At 39.2% G+C, this 17,600-nt stretch overlaps 1 pseudogene; it reads left to right on the top strand.

Annotated features, from left to right (window-relative positions):
* Positions 1-15,877, top strand: part of LOC118246105 (SPARC-like) — a 57,923-nt pseudogene extending 42,046 nt beyond the window's left edge.
* Positions 15,878-17,600: the final 1,723 nt, after the last annotated feature.

The raw sequence follows: 17,600 nt of genomic DNA, 5'->3' as shown, positions 1-17,600 counted from the left end.
CAGCATTTAGTAGGGTTTGCTGCTGCTTCTTAATCTTTTTATTTTTATTTGTCAATTTCATATCTCTTTTGTAAAGTAATAACTTGATTTCTGTGTAGTAGGCAAAGCCATGCTCCAGAGAAATCTCAAAGTCCAAATCTCTTCTGAAAAGAAGAAAGGATGATGGCTCTGTTGTATGGCTCTGTGACTTATCTATAAAACTTAAATAATGGAATAAATTAATTTACAGGCTGCCAATTTCCAGATGTCCTTGAGTGGAAGAAAACCTTCATAACCATAAAATTAAATAAAGGAGCAAGCATTCAGTCCTTCAGTCCTAAAAACACCTATGGAAACACTGGTGATACAATAACTCCACAACTCTGCCCTTCTCTGTTCTTTTGAAGCTCCAACATTATTACAAGACTCTTATTGAGGTCCAGAACCAACCACATGACATTGATCATTCTCAAGAGAGATCAACCAAAGATCATTGCCAGCATGACAAACTGCATGTCTGCACAATGCCAAACGGCTACACTACAGTAATATACATATAGTGCACTTATATGGGGAGAAAAATGCCGGGGAGTAAAGTCTAATAAGTCAAAGATCTGGCTGGATCCCCAGAGCAGTTCTGCTGCACCACACTATACTGCTGAACCAGTAACTGTTCCTATCCTTGTACCCATAAATCAGTGGTATCAATGTCTATCTGGAGAAAAATGTGATCTCAAAACTCAGAGGAGTTGATTTTAGCAAACTCCAGAAAGCTGTCAGAGATAAGTCAGTATGGCATTTGTCACAGGGACAGCTGGTTCTGTGGAGACTGTTATGACACTGCTCTCTCATGGCAGCAAATTCACATCTCTTTCTGGAGTCTTGGGTTTTCCTGAAGACACCTTAAGGGCATAAAGTAGTCTTTTGCATGAGTTCTCAAGAGTGAACTCAAAGAAGTGGAGACATAACCGATATATATATCACTCTAATATAGAGATCTAATACAAAATTATTATGGATAAATTAGAATAACAAAATTGCAACATTTTCCTCATTCAGTTAATTATCTCCATATTACCAGCCCAAAACTTTCATAAGTCATGAATCTGGCTTTCCAATGATTGGCTTAAAGTTGATGAGATTTTTAAAAATCTCAGAGTTTTGGATTTTAGCTGGTCAGTACATATTCTTAATATTATAACGTCAGGAAACATGTCTAGAAGGAAACTAACTTTGAAAAATAAAAAAAGCACAAAATGGCACCACATCTTAGAAAAAATATTTGTTATTGCTTCACTATACACTTCCATAAAAACATAAGGTGTAATAAAAAGCATGTGAAAGTTGACATACATATCCCTATAATACCATCTGTATTTAATTAAATACAAAAATGATGTGCATTTTAAAAGCTATACTTCTTTTACCCCACGAATTGCCATGCAACATTTCATTTTGATTGCTGGAGATTTTGTTTGAGTTCAGGGTAAACGTTGTTTTTTTTTTTTAAGTAGTACCACCTTTCTGTCTACTTTTTGTGGACCTACACTTTCTAATGATCCTTTGTGATGACTGAAAAGGATGACTGATGTGTTGTTGTTGTGTTTTTTTTTCCCAAGGTACTTTTAATTGAATGTTTGACTGTTTTATATTCCTCTGAACCCTTCACATCCACTATTTCTGTGCTTAGTCTCTTTCTTCATTTTATCTGTCTTGTCAGTCAAGGTTGTGGGGAAGAAGTAGGTATTTTATAATTTCTTCTTTTAAAAGAGGGAAAGGTGCAAATACTGCTTTACTGTTGCTTTCTAAATAGATTCCATTGGGTAAAAAGCATAACAAAATTATCCATATATTAAATATTAGCTTTATGTAAGACGGATTTCTATTCATATAAATAATAAATTTAAAATTCTGAATTTGTCAGACATATACCTCACGTACAATCCTTATGAACAAGTCTTTGCAGTGTTAAGCAATGTTAAGACAAGCATGTCCTGGACCAAAAACTATTGCAGTAAGATGTTGGTTTACATTTTTCTCCCCAAGCAAATCTGTATGTACATTCACAGCATTACAATTTAACTACTGCAAATAGCCAAACTGAAAGTACTGCTTCAGCATAAAACCATGAGTAGGTTACAAAGCTTCTGAATGATAAATTTCTTTAAAAAGTCTTTCAGATGTTTTAAAACTAAGGAGTTTCTCATTGCTGCACAGAAATGTGTATCAATTCTACTTTCTCTTGAGTTCTAAAGTTAAAGTGGAAAATGAAAAGCCCTAGACTTCTTATTTTGAAAGTATGTTTGAAATACTGTTCTTGGATCCTGAAGTTTTACAGAAAATATTTGGGGCTAAGAGTATTGTTGTGGTTTTTGGATGGTGCATGAGAAAATATTTTAACAAGGGAAGGGAAAAGAAGGAAAGACAAGGCTTTTTTTTTTAAGGCTTTTGACACCGTTCCCCACAACATTCTCCTCAAGAAACTGGCTGCTCGGGGCTTGGACTGGCGTACGCTTCGCTGGGTTAGAAATTGGCTGGATGGCCGGGCCCAGAGAGTTGTGGTGAATGGAGTCAAATCTGGTTGGAGGCTGGTCACAAGTGGTGTCCCCCAGGGCTCGGTACTGGGGCCGGTCCTCTTTAATATCTTTATCGATGATCTGGATGAGGGCGTCCAGTGCACCCTCAGTAAGTTTGCAGATGACACCAAGCTAAGTGCGTGTGTCGATCTGCTCGAGGGCAGGAAGGCTCTGCAGGAGGATCTGGATAGGCTGGAGCGATGGGCTGAGGTCAACTGTATGAAGTTCAACAAGGCCAAGTGCCGGGTCCTGCACCTGGAGCGCAACAACCCCAAGCAGAGCTACAGGCTGGGAGATGAGTGGCTGGAAAGCTGCCTGGCCGAGAAGGACCTGGGAGTATTGGTTGATAGTCGGCTGAATATGAGCCAGCAGTGTGCTCAGGTGGCCAAGAAGGCCAACAGCATCTTGGCCTGTATAAGAAGCAGTGTGGCCAGCAGGGCTAGGGAAGTGACTGTCCCCCTGTACTCGGCTCTGGTGAGGCCGCACCTTGAGTACTGTGTTCAGTTTTGGGCCCCTCGCTACAGGAAGGACATGGAGGTGCTCGAGAGAGTCCAGAGAAGGGCGACCAAGCTGGTGAGGGGTCTGGAGAACAAGTCTTACGAGGAGCGGCTGAGGGAGCTGGGCTTGTTCAGCCTGGAGAAGAGGAGGCTCAGGGGCGACCTTATCGCTCTCTACAGTTACCTTAAAGGAAGCTGTAGTGAGGTGGGGGTTGGTATGTTCTCCCACGTGCCTGGTGACAGGACGAGGGGGAATGGGCGAAAGTTTCAACAGGGGAGGTTTAGGTTGGATGTTAGGAAGTACTTCTTTACCGAAAGGGTTATTAAGCATTGGAACGGGCTGCCCAGGGAGGTGGTGGGGTCACCATCCCTGGAGGGGATGACGTTTAGATGTAGAGCTTAGCAATATGGTTTAGTGGAGTACTTAGTGTTAGGTCGGAGGTTGGACTCGATGATCTTGAGGTTTCTTCCAACCTAGAAGTCTGTGTCTGTGTCTGACAAGGCAAGGAAAAAGATGAAGGTCTTTGTTATTGTTGTTCTTGTTATTCTCTTTAGTAGTCATCAGAACTTTAAAAGAACATCAGTCCCGGATATGACTAGAGAATAAATTCTTCTCTCGGTTAACTGATGCAAGCCCCATTGACTTCAAAGTCATTGACTTCAGACAAAACTAAGGACAGAATTGACCTCGGGACTTAACTCAAGGTCTAGTTGCACACAGATATAATTCAGGTCATGAAAATTCTGAGCTTCTGCCATGTTGTCAGTCAGGTATTTTTCAATAGTTTTATAATCACCCCTTCTACATATACACTTAAAATAGCAATGTACTACACACTGGTTACATGCTAGGACCAGCAACTTCCATGCAAACTTCTCCAGCTGTCTTTCCACCATAGCAGGTTCCCAGAGATTACTCATGATGAGATGAGCAAATACATAATTTGACAAAGTTTTCCAGCATAGAACAATCATAACTATGCTACATGGTATGGGAACACCTACTGCATTGGGTAGTGTTAACTGGAGGGAGGAGGAGATAATAAATCTCAGCCTGTAAGTCCTCTTATCATTGCCTGTGGAACACTCTGAAGATGCTCTATGCAATAAGCAGTAAATTCTACAAATCTGTCAACTCGCTGCCATCAGAGAGGAAGTTTAAAATTAGAAGTGGTCCTTTATCCAAAAGAACTGGAAAACATAGCACTGAGTCTCTTCCCAAGAACTAATTTGATAAACTTTGCAAAATCTATGTATTTATAAAATGCAAAGTATTATAGAGTAGGAAGACAGAAGCATTTTGTTTAGTTACTTATGTCTTCTTTCTCTGATTCATAATTTGTAGTACTTCGTGAGTAAATGAGGACAAATTCTTTCTTCTTTGTGAAATAATATCCATCAAAGATTCCTAAGATTTAAATCCAAAAAAATACATGATCATATATCCTGACCTGAAAAATTATAAGCCAGGCAGCTTTCATCAGAAATGCCTGCCTCACAACTTTTTTTTTTCTTTTTTTTTTTTGCCTGCTTTACACAGTTAGATTCATCTCCTATACACCTGCATTATATTAAGTGCCTGCATTCATAGAATCATAGAATGAATTGGGTTGGAAGGGACCTCAAAGATAATCTAGTTCCAATCCCCCCTTCCATAGACAGGGACACCACCCATTATAAACATTATAAGCATTATAAACACCTACATCTAAGCTAATTGTTAGTCTTATTTTGTAAATAGAAAGAAACAAGTGTGGCTTTTTTAGAGTGTGGCTTACTTGACTTATTTTGAGTGTCAACATTAGGATGAAATAAACTGTGTCCTTGAAATGCCAGGTGTATACGCAATGCAGGCATACATCTTTCCTCAGAATTACATATACATATATATAAAAGACTATGTAAATTGTTCAAAAAGAAATTTATTGTCTTTATATTGGGTACTTGAATTCTTTAGCATCAACTTAGGTCACTGATTATTGTTATAATCCTAGTTCAGAGAGATGCCAGCAACCTGCTAATCCTGTTTCAGAAGCTTTTCTCCAGAAGTCAATTCTCAGAAGGGTACAAGGCTTTGGGAAAGTTTTATTTTATTTGTCTGTATGTTTGTTGTTTTTTTTTTTTCCATATAATGCTTTTTTTTTTTTTATCCTACTTTTATTTCAAAAGATCTAAACATTGGACAGATTGTTTTCTTGTTCCCACTATTGTAAATATGGACTAACACTAGCAAAATAATAGAATCACATTAGAGTTAAAATGAAGTCAGAGACCCTTTACTGGTAACTAAACTGTTTTCAGCTTTCTACTTGTTGAGCTACCTTGAGCATTTCCTCCAGCTCACACACTTAGACATCACTCTTAAGCAGAATCGATCCTGAAAAAATGACCAGATGACCACTAAATTTATTCTTCCTATTACTCTTTAAACATCACACGTGATTTATGACAGACATCTCTGGTAGCCAAAGTTCTGTCAAAGCTTCCATCTGCAGGGATTTATATTGCTGTTAAAAACTGGTGGCAACTCTTCCAGTTCACAGCTACCATACCTCCATTAACTCATACATGCCAATATGCATCTAAGTCAGAAGAGAAACATTTTAATTTAATTTCCTTTTATGTAAATTGGTTTTGGACACTTTTGATTTAAGGATATTTAAATCATATTACCAGGCATGTCAAACACTTTGACAGAAGCGGACGGTTTTAATCTCACTGGGGCTCATAGATAATTTCCCGTAGGAGAATACAATGAATCCCTTGATCTCAGCTACTTTAGCCAAACTTCTGAGGTGGAGAATACTGTATCTCACGTCACTGAAATCCCTCCAGGTAGATTATATAGGTACCCCCAGCAGCTTCCCCAGCAGCAGTATTAAATAGTATAAAATTAATCTAGCTAGAAACATACTGTTTCAGAAAGCAGCAATATATTAATTTATAATTGTATCCTTATTCCTTTATTTTCTGAAATATGTGCAGCAGAGATATGAAAGAAGGTATACAAAAAGTATAGCACTGTAGATTATAGAAACACATAAATGCATAAGAGCTATCAAAGACAGAAAAAGCCATGCAAGGATTTAAAGACACATCCAAAATGGTAATTGATTTTAATGAAAAAATAAACTGTGATAAAAGATGTATTTATGTAATGTGACATTTTTTTATTTGTTTTCTCAAGGGTTCCTTGCCAGCTCCCAGTAACATTTTAATTAATCTGTTCTGCAATCATATGCAAGAATTCATCATATTTACTTTTAAAAAATATTTTTTCTCATGTAAAAGTGTATAAATTTTAAAGACAAATAGAAACTGGATTTCTTATTACTTTTATTACTAAAAATAAATAAAATAAAAATGTGTATGTATGATTAAACTTAAGTTTGACACAAGCTAGTCAAGCAAGAAAATTTGAAATCCAGTATTAAAGCACTGAAGCCTGATGATCAACAAATATTATGAAAGAGATGTGGTAAAGCAAAGAGCTATATATCAACAGTTTGCATCTGTACAGAGATTTTTACGTAACAAAGTTTTTGACATTGTTATCTTAGCCATTATTTAAGCCCTTTGTTGATGACCAAGAAAAATCTATAGCAAATGGGGGAAAAGAGAAGTGGGAAAATATCAGTGTAAGTCAGATCATATTTACAGATCTGTACAGAGTACAGAATACTGTATACAGATCTTTACAGATCAGAATACAGATCTGCACAGATACTGTATGGACTACAGAAAACTACTAAGAACAATAAAGTCGGCATAAGAAAAACTGTAGTCAGCAGAAAAAGCAGAACATGAAAGAAAACTAGTTATTTAATAAGTCATTTATTTAAATAAATTAATGACTAAATGAACCTTGGAAATGGCATAAGCCCATTACTGAATGAAGAAGATGATACTATTAACAGCGTACAGAAGTGACAACCTTGTTCAAACATACAAATTATTTTTCTTTAATTTCCGAAGGATGATTTTGTATATATAACACGAAGAACGCAAGTACCAGAAAAAAAAATAATAATTCTTCTTCTAAAGGTTCATTAAGGAATAAGTGATGATGGTAGAAAAAGTGTAGTCAGAAAGATTTTGAAAGTAGAAAGTTTTTTCTAACAGCACATGGTACATGACTAGCATTCATTTGTCTTTTTTTTTCCAGTTCAGGTTTTCTTCAGTAATTGATTATTTAAGCTTTTTCACTGATTTCATCTAATTGAAGAAAATAATTATGTATTAGCTTCTGAAAAAAAGCAGAACCACATGTGTTAACCTCCCAAGTGCCCACATAATCTTTTTGTCCTTGTCTTCATTCTGTTCTTTTACTATTCTCGTGCTATTATATTCAGTGAGTAGAACAAAAGTGTGGAAAAGAGATTACATGGTCACTTAGGGCCCTACTGTCTTCAACGAACTTTATATCAGGTCCATATTTTGTGGGACTAACCCTTGAAAATGTACATGGTACCTTAGAAAAGGATCTAGTAAATGCAAGGGAGACAGCTGAATGTACAATTTAGGGAAAGCACTGACAGAATATGCTTCATATCTTAGAAAATAAAGCAAATAAATAAATAAAGTCCTTATATCAATCACAGAATTATGGATTTGTTGAGGTTGAAAGGAACCTCTGGAGGTCTCCTGGTCCAATCCCACTGCTCAAGCAGAAAAAGCTAGAGCAGGCTGCCCAGGACAACATCCTGATGTTTTTCAAAGATCTCCAAGAACGGAGACCCCACAACCTCTCATTAATCTGTTCCATTTCTCAGCAGCCCTTACAGTAAAAAAATGTTTCCTGATGTTCAGATGGAACCTACTATTCAGTTTGTGTGTGCCCATTGCTTCTTGTTCTTTCACCGACACCACTGAAAATCGCCTGACTCCATATTCTTTTCATCTTCCCATTAAGTAGACACAGACACAGACACAGATTTCTAGGTTGGAAGAGACCTCAAGATCATCGAGTCCAACCTCCGACCTAACACTAAGTACTCCACTAAACCATATCGCTAAGCTCTACATCTAAACGTCATCCCCTCCAGGGATGGTGACCCCACCACCTCCCTGGGCAGCCCGTTCCAATGCTTAATAACCCTTTCGGTAAAGAAGTACTTCCTAACATCCAACCTAAAACTCCCCTGGCGCAACTTTAGCCCATTCCCCCTCGTCCTGTCACCAGGCACGTGGGAGAACATACCAACCCCCACCTCACTACAGCTTCCTTTAAGGTAACTGTAGAGAGCGATAAGGTCGCCCCTGAGCCTCCTCTTCTCCAGGCTGAACAAGCCCAGCTCCCTCAGCCGCTCCTCGTAAGACTTGTTCTCCAGACCCCTCACCAGCTTGGTCGCCCTTCTCTGGACTCGCTCGAGCACGTCCATGTCCTTCCTGTAGCGAGGGGCCCAAAACTGAACACAGTACTCGAGGTGTGGCCTCACCAGAGCCGAGTACAGCGGGACAATCACCTCCCTAGACCTGCTGGCCACACTGCTTCTTATACAGGCCAGGATGCTGTTGGCCTTCTTGGCCACCTGAGCACACTGCTGGCTCATATTCAGCCAACTATCAACCAATACTCCCAGGTCCTTCTCGGCCAGGCAGCTTTCCAACCACTCATCTCCCAGCCTGTAGCTCTGCTTGGGGTTGTTGCGCTCCAGGTGCAGGACCCGGCACTTGGCCTTGTTGAACTTCATACAGTTGACCTCAGCCCATCGCTCCAGCCTATCCAGATCCTCCTGCAGAGCCTTCCTGCCCTCAAGCAGATCGACACACGCACTTAGCTTGGTGTCATCTGCAAACTTACTGAGGGTGCACTGGACGCCCTCATCCAGACCATCGATAAAGATATTAAAGAGGACCGGCCCCAGTACCGAGCCCTGGGGGACACCACTTGTGACCAGCCTCCAACCAGATTTGACTCCATTCACCACAACTCTCTGGGCCCGGCTATCCAGCCAGTTTCTAACCCAGCGAAGCGTACGCCAGTCCAAGCCCCGAGCAGCCAGTTTCTTGAGGAGAATGTTGTGGGGAACGGTGTCAAAAGCCTTACTGAGGTCAAGGTAAACCACATCCACAGCCCTTCCCTCATCCACCAAGCGCGTCACTTTGTCATAGAAGGAGATCAGGTTCGTCAAGCAGGACCTGCCTTTCATAAACCCATGCTGACTGGGCCTGATCGCCTGCTTGCCCTGCAAGTGCCGCGTGATGACCCTCAAGATAATCTGCTCCATGAGCTTTCCTGGCACTGAGGTCAAACTGACAGGCCTATAGTTCCCCGGGTCTGCCCTCCGGCCCTTCTTATAGATGGGCGTCACATTGGCTAGCCGCCAGTCAACTGGGACCTCCCCCGATAGCCAGGACTGCCAATAAATGATGGAAAGCAGCTCGGCCAGCTCCTCCGCCAGTTCTTTCAGTACCCTCGGGTGCATCCCATCCGGCCCCATCGACTTGCGCACATCCAAGCTCCTTAGCAGGTCGCCAACCATTTCCTCATGAATAGCAAAGGCCACATCCTGCTCCCCATCCCCTTCCGCCAGCTCAGGGCACTGGGTATCCAGAGAACAACCGGTATTGCCGCTAAAGACTGAGGCAAAGGCGGCATTAAGCACCTCAGCCTTTTCTTCATCCTTAGTAACTAGGTTTCCCCTCGCATCCAGTAAAGGATGGAGATTCTCCTTAGTCCTCCGTTTCGCATTGATATATTTGTAAAAGGATTTTTTGTTGTCTTTAACAGCAGTAGCCAGGTTGAGCTCCAGATGAGCTTTGGCCTTTCTAATTTTCTCCCTGCACAGCCTCGCTACATCCTTGTAGTCCTCCTCAGCGGCCCGCCCTTTTTTCCAAAGATTATAAACCCTCTTTTTTCTGCTAAGCACAAGCCGCAACTCTCTGTTGAGCCAGGCCGGTCTTCTTCCACGCCGGCTCGTCTTTGGGCACGTGGGGACGGACCGCTCCTGTGCCGTTAAGATTTCCTTCTTGAGGAGCGCCCAGCCTTCCTGGACTCCTCTGCCCTTCAGAACCGCCTCCCAAGGGACTCGGCCAACCAGCGTCCTGAGCAGCTCAAAGTCAGCCCTCCGGAAGTCCAATACAGCAGTTTTACTGGTCCCCTTCCTGGCCTCGCCAAGAATAGAGAACTTTACCATTTCGTGGTCACTCTGTCCAAGACAGTTTCCGACCACCACATCTCCCACCAGTCCTTCTCTGTTTGTGAAGAGAAGGTCTAGCGGGGCACCACCCCTGGTGGGTTCACTGACCAGCTGCGTCAGGAAGCTATCTATCTCCCACGCTCTCCAGAAACATATAAGTACTTATATGAATTGATAACATTCCCCCTGAGTGTTCACTTCTTTAGTATGAACAGTCCCAGACCTCTCAGCCTTTCTTCATACATGGGATACTCCACCCCCTTAATCATCTTGTTGGCCCTTTTATGGACTCTGTCATTATATAATGAGACATCATTGCATCTTTTATTCTGGGGAGCCCAGAACTGGACACAGTACCCTAGGTGTGTCTTCACCAGTGCTGATTAGAGGGAAGAGACACCTTTCTCAGCCTTCTGGCAATACTTTGCCTAATGTGGTGCAGGATATCCGTCAGCCTTCTTTGCCACAAGGGCCCATTGCTGGCTCATGTTCAATTTGGTGTCCACCAGAACCCCTGGGTTTTTTCCTGCAACGACGTTTCCTAACCAGGTGGTCCCCAGCCTGTTCTCATGCCTGGGGTTATTCATGCCCAGGTGCAGGACTTTGCATTTCTTCTTGCTCAACTTCGTAAGTTTCCTACTGGCCCATTTCTCCAGCCTGTTCAGGTCCCTCTGTATGGCAACACAAACCTCTGGTGTATCAGCCACTTTTCCCAGTTTTGTATCATCAGTAATCTTGCTCAGGGTGCACCCTATCCCATCACACATATCATTATAAAAGTATTGAACAGGATTGCACCCAATATTGATTCCTAGCACACACTGCTGGTCTTCAACTAGGTTTCATCCCACTTATCACCACCCTTTGGACCTGTTTATCCATTTTTCAATCTGTCATCAGCGATGTCTGTTTATCCGGTCCTTCATCAGCTTCATTATGAGGATCTTATGGCAGACAGTGTCAAAAGCCTTAATGTTTAAAAACAATTATAGATGCCCCATATTGATTATATCCAACAAACCACCTAATACTACATGAAATAATTAGCTATTGTAGACTGGAACACCTATGTACAATAGCTTTAAATTGCAAAATGCAACCTTCCTGTTCCTTCCACACTGGGATTCCAGATAAAAATAATTCATTTTGCATTTACTAAATGAATGGCTAACTTCATCATTTATGATGATTTCATTTTTCTTTTCTCTTACTTCATTAATTTGAATACACAGTTCATGATCTGAATCGTACATCTGCTCTTACTAAAACTGGATGTTCAAAAATAACATGTTGGACTTCAATTTAAAGATTATTTTAAAATAAATTCTTACGCCTGATGTACAACTAGACTTTCAGGATGTTTTACCTTTCTATTTTTCTATGTATCTATTATTGGATTTCTATTCTATTCCTACAGGTATTCCATTGTTCTAGGTATCACCTAAAGGTACCTTCTTACAATGCATATGTTGTATATTACATGGTTTGGGAAAGGTTAAGACTTGGATGAAGACCAGCAAGCTGAGACTTTACCTACCCTGATGTACAATGGGCTGCCTAGGAAAAACACTTTCAAAGGCAAGGGATACCTGGAACAGAAACAGAACGGATTGTCCATAGTTTATTTTAAGGAGTTTGAAATATACAGATAGTCCAGATGACTTCAGCTGTTTCTAGGTGATCATATAAATGGTACAGATAGGATGAAAAAAAATTATGGACTTCTTGAATTCTGGGCTAGTTTCTTTGAGATGGCAGCCCTGCAGTTTCATCCGTACAATTGGCATTTCAAGACTAAAGTGACATTACTGCAGTGAAAGAGTGCTACATCTTTTGGTACTAGATATGATGCACTGTAGTGCATAATTTGCTAAATAGTGTTTTTGTTTGTTTGTTTTCCCTTTATGAGCATATCACATTTGTAGACTATAATTTGTATTAGCTGTTGTCAGAGCTGCCAAGCTGATGTTACAATTTGGGTTTAGATATACAATGGCTGGAGATCCACACATGTAAGAGACTTACCCTTCCTTCACCCTCTGCTGCACCTCTATAATTCTAAGATGAAACAAAGCTGACCTGAACTTTAGTATATACAAGAGAAAGTGACTGGCCTCTTTTTATTACCATTTCACTATCTCTGCCACTGTTTCCTGTCTTGGTTCATAAGATCTGGAATCTGGTGGATTTTTGTTGTTTTGTTGTTTGATTGTTTTTCAGAGCATGCTATAAAATGAATCATATCTTTCTGTGCTCACAAAAACACATCATTTTATTAAGGTTTGACAAGGATACTCTACAATGTGGGAAGAATAATTTTTATTATTTTTAATTTGCTTTTAGGATCTTTGATGTGAATGAGGCTGAACTGTATTAATTTGCTTTTTACACGATTGTACCCAGAATGCTACATGCATTCTTTTCATTGCAGGACTGAAAAAATCAGATAAACAAAAAAATAGATACGGAAATCAGCATACAGATATTTTCCATAGACTGTGAAAAATAGTAAAGTACTAATTTAACATTTATAGAGCAATCTGGTTCTTTATTTCTGGCTTCATAATGACTAATTGCTTTATTCAATCATTTTTATTGCTCCAATAATTTCCCTGATTTTATTGTAAACCCAACATTAACATACCATATCTATAATAAGTTTATAGCTTTATTTAATGTCTTCTAAGTTTTCCATATCCAATGTATTGGCTAGAATGAATGGATTGTCATTCGCATTACTTTTTTTTTGGTGAAGCACTTTACAAAAACAAAATATGTTTTTTTTTTTTTTTTTTACTACAAAGCTTAGTTTGACTATTTAAATCATCAACTGTGAAATCAGTGGTTTTTATTAATCTACTATCTTGATTAACTTTTCTTTGGAGAGCCAATAAAACCCCACTTAAAGAAACTCATTTAAATAATGTATCAAAATATGTTTCTGTAATTAAAGTGAAGGAAAAAAAATCCTCATACATACCTTCAGTTCACTTAAACTTGGGTCAAATGAAAATTTTTTGGTGAGAATAAGATGCAGCTTAATTACATAATAGATATCTTCTCAGTATTATGAAATGTTTCCATTATGGTAATATCCTGGATCTTTAGGCAGAATCACAGTGCTGTTAAATACTGTAAAAAATATTATTATTAACAAAAATGGTTCTGAAAGCTTTTGTATTTAGAAATTAAACAAATATATGAGATTAATAATTTCATAATGTACCACTCTTGCCTTAGATGTTGCAGTCTGTAAAAATACAAAACTACTATCATTTTCAAATAGGAACTTTGCTCAGTTAAAGCCATAATCATTTTAATCCTTCAGGCTGAATCAACTTGCCACTTTTTACATCCAAAGAATAGTCAGACTCAAAAAGAATTTTCTTGAAAAAAAATCATTAGACTTTAAGTATATTATGATTTTATGGTATATAGGAGAATATCAGGAAGAGTTGAGTACCTTGATTGATTTGTCTGTGGGTCATCAGAGGTCTACTAAATATGGGAAGTTTCATTCTATTTCTATGTCTCACAACACAGAGACACACTTTAAACTTACAATTGGTGATTGTCCAGTTTAGGAATTTGTAGTAAGAAGAGATGCTAAAGGAACTACAGGTTTTAATTAATACAGTGAATCAAGAAGCTTTGACTTTTTTCAAAGAATGACTTGAGCAGAAATATTTTTCTTGAGAGTTAAGGTCACAGCAGATCTTCACCATTATGTTACACCAAACAACTGCAAGGAAGTAAAGTCTGGCAAAGAGTTTAACTAAGACAATGACTGATATTTTTCAGGGAGAAGTGTGAGGTAAAGAAAACCTATAAATTAAAATTTCAGGGATTTATTTGAAAAGACACTAGTCAAATTCTGACCCAAGCGCAGTCAATGTTGGTTTTTGTTTGGTTGTTTTTTTGTGTGTGTGGTGTTTTTTTTTTTTTGGGGGGGGGGGGGGTGGTAGGGAGGGGGATGTTTTGGAGAGCTTTTTGTTTGCTCAGGGTTTTTGAGAATAATTTTTAACACAGTGATGGCCCCTTTTAGAGGAATTTATGGAAAGATTCAACAATCAAGTTCATAATGAGAAGCTAAACTTTATCCTTAACAGTGGAGATACACCCTTCATAAAACGTATCACCCAATGTCTCCTGCTTGAGTGTTGACTACATAAATCAAGTGATGCCACAGAAGAAAGATCTACACATGCAACTCTCCCTCTATTGTTTGTACACTTTGCATTCTTTGGTCATAGCAAAAAGATCAATATGTATTTCTCATTTTAGTTTCTGCCAGAAGTTAACACACATATTCTCCAGGGTCCTATATTCCCATATTCCAGCATTGTTTTGCTGAATTTATAATATTGTCCTTGTTTTCTATTACAACACAATAACAGAAATGCATAACATTGGGTATACATAAAGAGCACAACCACTGCATAGAAACACATGTTGTTGTTGTGTTTGGTTTTTTTTGCCTCATAAAAAGAGATAGATGATGGAATATGTGATCCATAAACACAAAACAGTGAATAAATAGAAATTGCCTTTAAAGTTCAGTGCTGGATATTGATAGTCAGACTGCTTCTTAGTGACTGAAATCACCAAGTGAATGACTTTCAGTTCCTGATGTTTGCTGCTGCTATCAAATGGAAAGCATGGCCCCAGTAGAGATCCGGTCGTGTCTGGGGACAGAGAGTGGTCCCCAGTAATACTATAAGAATTCTATATACTACCGTGGTTTAAAGTGGCAGGCAGCTAAGCACCACACAGCCATTCTCTCACCCCTCTCCCACCCCCACCCTCCACTCCCACCCCCAGTGGGATGGGGGAGAGAATCAGGGAGAAAAAAAAGGTAAAACTCATACGTTAAGATAAAGAACATTTTATAGGACAGAAAAGGAAGGGAAAATAATAATAAAGAATATTATGATAAAGAAATATGCAAAAGAAGGGATGCATAATGTAATCACTTACCAACTGCTGACCAATGCTCAGCAGTAGGACTGAGGAAATGTCAGTCCCTGGAAGCTCTGCTCAGTAAGACAGAGGTCACGGAAGATCCTGCCACAGAGGGCAAACCCTATCCAGGTGGACGTAGGAGAGTTTGAGGAACCCACAGAGGATATAGAGGAGATCATCACAGAAAACCCCTGCCAAAGCCACCACTGCAAGCACAGCAAGGTGTGAAAGCTAGATGACAACAACTCAACCACGTACATGTATAAGGACCCCTCCAGCTGCTTGGCTACTGCTGGCATCTTCGAGAAGGTCTGTGGTACCAACAACAAGACCTATGATTCCTCCTGCACTTTCTTTGCCACTAAGTATACATTGGAGGAAACCAAAAAGGCACACAAGCTGCACCTGGACTACATTGGGCCTTGCAAATTCATCCCTGCCTGCCTAGACACAGAGCTAACCAACTTCCCCCTTCACATGCAGGACTGGCTTAAACATGTGCTGATTATTATATGAGTGCAATGAGGACAACAACCTGCTTAATGAGAAGCAGAAGTTCAAGGTGATCAAAGAGAATGAGAAGCATCTGGAGGCCCTATCTTTTAAAAGTAAGGTAAAGCCACACAAATCTGGGGTCATTGCTGTGCAGAACACTCCTGATTTTGAAATTCAGTGGCTCCCTAGAAATGGCTGTGCATCACTTAAGAAGAGTTCCATATAAGGTAACTTAATAGGTTTACATCCTGGTTTAGAAAACATTGTGGACATTGTTTCCCCTCTCTGGAATGCTCAGATCTTTGTGTTCCTTATTGTTGTTACTTTTATGCCAGTTCTTGATAAAATTCAAAGCACTAGAATGACCTCTGCAAAAGCCCTACTTTGAAAACGGGGATGCTGAATTGTCCATTCTAGGTGGAAATCTTCCAGAAATGGTAACAGAATAATTCCATGTTTATATGGAAAGGTGCAGAGGTAAAGTTGAATGCACTATACTAGCAGGCAAAAAAAAGTACAGAAAATCCTTAGGAGATGGAAATGAACATGCATTGAAGACTCCTGAAACATAATCTGTCTCGGTTGACATTTCTGTGTCTAACAATGAGATGTTTTGCTAAAGAATACATCTCATGAAGAGTTTAAGATGAATGCTTGAAATACAGGATGAGGAAGAACTGAGGAGGGAAATGCAAAGACTAAACCTAAATTTGAGGATATCTAAGAAATGATCTGTTTTAATTTGTTATCCTGGTTCCAATCTATTTTTTTATATATATTATTCTCTTCTTGTCTTTCTAATTTAAAGCATACTTGATAGGATACCCTTTTTTAGTCTATTTCATTTTACAAGTCCCACCAGCTTCAACGCATTTTGCCACCAAGCTTAATCTGACACATTACTTGTTGTAATTTTGCCTGTCAGAACTAAAAATGATTTGCGGGGCCTTTAGCATTTACCCTGTATCTTTATGAAACTTATTCCCTAACAATGATGGGAATTAATCTCTCATGATTAAGAAAATACAAGTTTTTACATATTTCTGTTGACTACATTTTAATATTAAGTCTTTCAAAAATACCAACCACTTGTATTATGGTCCACTTGTATTGTGTAGTCCATTTGCGTTATGAACTTCTTACATACACAGGCTATTCAAGGCATTTTTAGCCTCACAGGATCACAAAACTTTAGTCCAATGTCCTGCTTAAAGAAGTGTCATCCATGGGGTCAGACCAGGATACTCAAGGCTTTAGCCCGTTTGGCCTTGACAATCTCAAACTATGGAGACTGTCTTTCTCAGCACCAAAGGAAAATGAAAGCCTGGACAGTAAGCCATCTGATAGCAGTCTAGGCTGTGTTTGGAGCTAAAGGAGAAAGAAGAATCCGTGGAGGACAATTTGTTTTATCTGTTTTTAGTATCTACTGGGAGATGTGCTGAATTATCTATTAGATGTCTTTCTCCACCACCTCTCCATGGAAATGGCTTAACCACCGCCTAAGACCATGTGTCTCACATTTAGATAGTACAGGCAGTGAAATCGATCTCAGTGACTGGTCATTTTGCTCCAGAGTATAGACGTACAGCATTCACTAATACTATGAAGTAACAAGTCACTGACATAGCTTTTAATTTTCACGTCAATAAGAACTTAGCTCCAAAGCAGAGTCATATAAAATATTAAATTAAAATGGCTTGTTGTGATTTGTGTGCTTAATTAAAGACTTATAAGTATTCAGGAATGTTAGAGGAGTTATTTTCTCAAAAAAAAAAAAATCAGCCACATTTTGGTCAATTCAAAAGACAAACCCAAAGTTGTAGCCTGTACACCAATTCACAATTTCTTGCAGTTTTTGAACACATGAAGAAGGTAGCTATCATCCCTTGGAAATAAAAGCCTTTATTATTATTATTACTAATTTGTTTATTTATTATTAAATAAATCAC

This window comes from Cygnus atratus, chromosome 3 (genome assembly GCF_013377495.2).
Source record: "Cygnus atratus isolate AKBS03 ecotype Queensland, Australia chromosome 3, CAtr_DNAZoo_HiC_assembly, whole genome shotgun sequence".
Lineage (NCBI taxonomy): Eukaryota > Metazoa > Chordata > Aves > Anseriformes > Anatidae > Cygnus > Cygnus atratus.
The sequence above is the reverse complement of the archived record's forward strand: the minus strand, read 5'-3'. Positions and strand labels throughout refer to the sequence as shown.